Source organism: Polistes canadensis, unplaced genomic scaffold, assembly GCF_001313835.1.
Source record: "Polistes canadensis isolate GaletaPanama2010 unplaced genomic scaffold, ASM131383v1 scaffold_230, whole genome shotgun sequence".
In the NCBI taxonomy this organism is placed as follows: Eukaryota; Metazoa; Arthropoda; class Insecta; order Hymenoptera; family Vespidae; genus Polistes; species Polistes canadensis.
Window position 1 is genome coordinate 179,716 of NW_014569777.1, and position 5,224 is coordinate 184,939.

Sequence of the window (5,224 nt, forward strand, 5' to 3'; positions counted from 1 at the left end):
ATATATATATATTCAAGATTTAATACGCGATCTATTAAATTAGACACCAATTCCAATTATTCTAATTAACATGAAATCTTTTCGAATAAAAAACAGGAAGGGAAGAAAAAATAAAAATTCGTTTCAATTGATTACGTTAGTTCGATCAACATTCAAAGTATTTTCGTCTCTCTCTCTCTCTCTCTTTCTTTCTGTCTCTATTTTTTTTTGTCCCTCGAGTTCCTAGTGTGAAGTCCTTTGAATTTGATTTTACTGAAGCTAGTAGTATTGGCCTCCTTCATCAATTTTCATCTAACTCGATTATAATAACTCGATTATAGAGTATTTCAAAGGGTAACTTCGAACTTTCTCTTCACAATATTGCTTCGAGAATTTATTAGTACCTCACGAGAGATATATGTATAGTCAGTCAAGGGTTCCAATGCTTGAGAGAAATATCAACTATAAATAAACATACATACATATACGTGGGTACATATTTTTTAACAAAATGGAATTTCGTCGAATTTTTCTAGTTTTTTTTTTTTTTTTTTTATGTTTTTTTTTCCCTCCCAACAAATTCAATCATTCAATGTCCTATCGATTCGTTGCATGTCACGCACGAATAATGACGCATGAATATATATATATTCAATGTGCGTGGCTAGAAAGATGGCATACCGATTACGTTCTCGATGAGTCATATTCATTCGCACGTGCAATTTGCGTTTATTTTTTGGATTTTTTTTTTTTTTTTTCTTTTTTCCCTCGAGTTATATGCGTGTATGTATATTTCTTTGACTGGGATGCATCGTGCATTCAACGTTATATGGCTTACGTGTTACGTCATCGACTTTACTTTGCACTCGCTCCGGCAAGCATAAATGTATCACTGCAGCAGCATATACAGTATATAAAGTATCTATACTATACTATAGCATGTATACTATATATGTATTATACAATGTTAGCATACTTTGGTACTAGTATATTACAGTGATAATGTTGCTTACTACGATGTTAGAATACTACAGGACTAGGATACTACAGTAATATTGTAGTATACTAGAATGTTAGTTATTACAGTCTAGTATACTTAAGGGTTAACATATTACAGTGTTTGATATTATAGTACTGTAATATAATGTTAGTTAGTATAGTATTGACTATTATAAGTATTGCTATATCATCATTTTAACATACTACAGTATTATAATATACTGCAGTATTACTATAATATATTACGATATTATATTATATAGTGATAGATATATATATATATATACTGTAAATGCAGTAATTCATTTATGTATATATATATACGTGGTAAAGATAAAAGGGTATTTCCAAAAGCGGCTTTACATTTGATTGATTCACGAAGCTTATATAGAGCACTCGAAATCTTAGAAATGTTTTTTTAAGTATTCCTAATTAAACCGAATAGGATAAAATATATCTGATATTAAAACGGTTCTCTTATTTTTGTATTATTCTCGATCGAAGAAATAATTTTATCGGCAAAAGTTCACTGAAAACACGCAGGCAAGCTGCTGTGCTGAAGGTGGGTGGGGGGCTTGTGATTCGAAGAATATTGATTTTGTTTTTTTAAAAAATCACACTTTTAGCATTTCTAAAAAAACTTCTTCCCTTCTTTTTCTCCCGTCTCTTTTAATACTTCATTTAAATTTACTTCTTTCGAGGGATGATGTGGATATAAAAGATATCGGAGAATATTGGAGAATGAGGCAGCCATATTGAATGCAGTGAAATTTTTAAAAATGTCCCACTATTTTTGATGTAACGTTTTCATCTTTGAAAACCTGTGACAGTAATAATAACAGTAGAAAATATATCACAATAGTAATAGTTGATAGTAATAAAATGATTATACAAACTTATCGCGTACGAATACCTGTCTAAGACATCCGCAATAAGTTAAACTCGCACGTGTAAATTATAATATACCTGCTAACTGTCATTGAAATGTTCATATTGGTATAGGATAGATCGATAATATTCACTCTATCTTTCTTCTCTATCTATCTCATGAATAATACAATAATCATTTGTAGAATAAAGAGTAATGATATATGAAGTAAGTGCTTTATTAAGTACATCGCAAATATATGTCGGGGGAAATTAATGGTATCATATAATACTTATTAAAAGTACGTTTATATATCGTATGTACTTTATATTTGATAGGATAACGGTACTTTATTATACTGTTTCCGTTCGTTTCATTTATTTTCTTGTTTATTTTTAAAACGGATTCATTTCTTCGAATCACAATAAATTAAATATTAGCGTGCAACTCTTAGCTAATAGAAATGTCATTTCGTTTGAATATTAATCGCAATATGATTTGTTTCAATTTTTAGAAAAGAGAACAAAAAATACAAATAAACGCGATCTAATTATTATTATTATTATTTTAATTCATACTTGCAAATAACGAGATTATAAACTCCTTCTCTCTCCTCTTATATAATTATTATTTTATATAATACATTTTTCCTACGAATATTTTCGTTAAATGATCTTGAATACCGTAACACGATATGCCAGATGCTTAAACAAGGGAGGAGTTTAACTCGTTCGAAGAGATATCGAATAATAATCGAATATTTTATATTATCAAGTGTCGTCCACTTTTTTTTCTTCATTATTATTTTTTTTTTTTTTCCCCATAACCAACGAGAATTATTTTCTACAATCAATTCACCTCCTCTTCTTATTTATCATTTGTATTTGGTAGGAGAATGATCGAAAAGCGATTAAACTTTTTGTTTTCTTTTTTTTCTATCACTTTACTTCTCTCTCTCTCTCTTTTCTTTTTCCTTTTTCTTTATTTTTCTCTAATAGAAGCTCCGAGTTCGCATTGCTCGTATAAATCGCATTGTTCGTTCGAGCATGAAACTCTCTTCTCCTCTCTCTCTCTCTCTCTCTCTTTCTTTCTTTCTCTCGGCGTCCATATGCCATCAAAATATAAGCCTTACACGCAAGTTATTGGCTTGGAAGTTATCGGTATGTATCAGGTATGCGATACGAGAAAGGAAAGGATCGAGAACTATGGCGGATATATAGTTTGAACGTTCAAATCCCAAGCATTCCAAGCACTCCCGTTCATTTTATATTTTTTGTTCTTTTTTTTTGTTCACCTCTTTTTCTCTCCATTTTATTTTTATATCTATTTTTCGTTTTGTTCCGAAGAGGATTCATTTATCGTTTCTATTAATAGCAACCATTCGCGACAATATTTTGTTCCTTAATTGAATTAGGTATATCTACTTGTTAATTATATTATCAAATTTTTTATATATATATGTGTGTGTGTGTGTGTGTATTGATTTTCAATATATACGATCCAAACTCTTGGAAAATGTTTTTCTTTTTGTATATTTTTTGTTCTTTTAATTACGTGCCCTACATATGTAAATTTGTATTTCTTCTTCGTAATTTAATTTATTACAATAACGAGACGCTTAATGAAATTCTTTAACTTTTTTCTATAGGATTTTTCTAACCTTTGCACAAAAACAGCAAATATATAAAAACGATACATTAATCTAATGTTTATTTTTTAAAATAATTATTATAATATATGGTGATTTATATAATCATCATAATTATACAAATTAGTCTCGTATTTGTAATATAATATTCGTGGATATTCAAATGAAACTTGATATAGTAAAATTTGTGTATTTATTTACATTAAATTAGCTACATTTTCCTAATGATTAATTTATCGTTTATATGTTCGAAAATATTCTTAACTATAAATAAATCAACGGGAATATAATATTTCTTTCTATAAATCTTTCTAATGTCTATCGTTTTGAACTCTATCGAAGAAAAGTTAAAGAATAATATCGACGTTGTGAAATCGACCGAGTGTTAAGTGGCAACAATTTACGGACTCCATTTTGAAATTACCTTGACTTAGAATCCTCCTAATATTAACCTGCAAATTAGAAAGAACATATGCTAATGTTTGCAAGTAACAAAACTATGAAAAAATATATGCATACTTTATTAGAAATAAAAGTAATGTCAAAATAATGAAAACAAAAAAAGAAAAGGGTAATGAAATTTCAAATTTTTCTCGCATAATGGATCGCCATTTGTCCATCAAATTTCAAACGTAACAATTTAATATATATAACTAATATTTATGAATGTTATTAATATAATACAAGTTCTTTCAGTAATATATACACGATTTTTATTGAGTTTTCTCTTTAAATAATAATATATATTTTATATGCAGGTGTGTATGGTGGTATGATTTATTAATAATAAACGAAAGCAGCATATCTCTCGTGAAATATGTATGATGACATGGCGGAATCAATAGACTCTATATTGCGAAGTAATCCACACACACACAGAGTAGTAATATATATATAGTATATATATAGTATATATACACAGAGTAGTATATATATATATATAAATATACTTATATTCACCTTCATTTAATTTTCTGCTACGTGGAAAACAACTACTACTTTAACAAAAATGATAAGTTATATATATGTCACTATCGACCTGTTTTTATAGAATGAAAAGCATATATATATATAACAATTGTTGGAATCTGAATCAATGTTACATCCTATTACATTTTAACACGTATTACACTGATGCACGTTCTTCTTCTACTTCATTTCCTGGCTATGATTACATACGTGTTTACTAGGATTCGATCGCGAATGAAAATGGCGACGTTAAACGAAAATCAAGGAATCCTGAACAAAGTAGCCGAAAATTGAATTCTTATTTACTATCTTTGCATGTGCGTAGGAAGCTACTTAAGGGTTGCGGTCAGATACACCATAAATGCATTAGGTTAATCCACTTAGATGGGAATCTTATATAAAACATCGTATAATCGGCTTTATAACAGGGCTGCCTTCGATAATGTGCAGCTAGCAAATGAAAACTACGTTTGAAATATGGAACGCTCGATTTATAATACACCTATATCTCAATGCTACGTTTTTAATTAATCTTTATAAAACATTGTATACATATATATATATGTAATGAAATGTTATAGATTATTTAATGAAAGTCCGTTGTTTCAACTTTTCCCATTTCAATAAAAAGTTAGTTATTCTTTTTTTTTTTTTTTTTTTTTTTTTTTTTTATCATTACATTAAATTCAACCAAATCTTTTTATTATTTATATATTCGAAATCGATTTGTAGCTTTAACGAATATATTTTTAATTATTTTT

The 5,224-nt window shown here is 28.3% G+C and overlaps 1 protein-coding gene across 1 annotated transcript in view; it reads left to right on the plus strand.

Annotated features, from left to right (window-relative positions):
* The window catches only part of LOC106790321 (beta-amyloid-like protein), a gene marked incomplete in the record, with an annotated part of 18,394 nt that overhangs the window by 3,483 nt on the left and 9,687 nt on the right, over positions 1–5,224 (plus strand).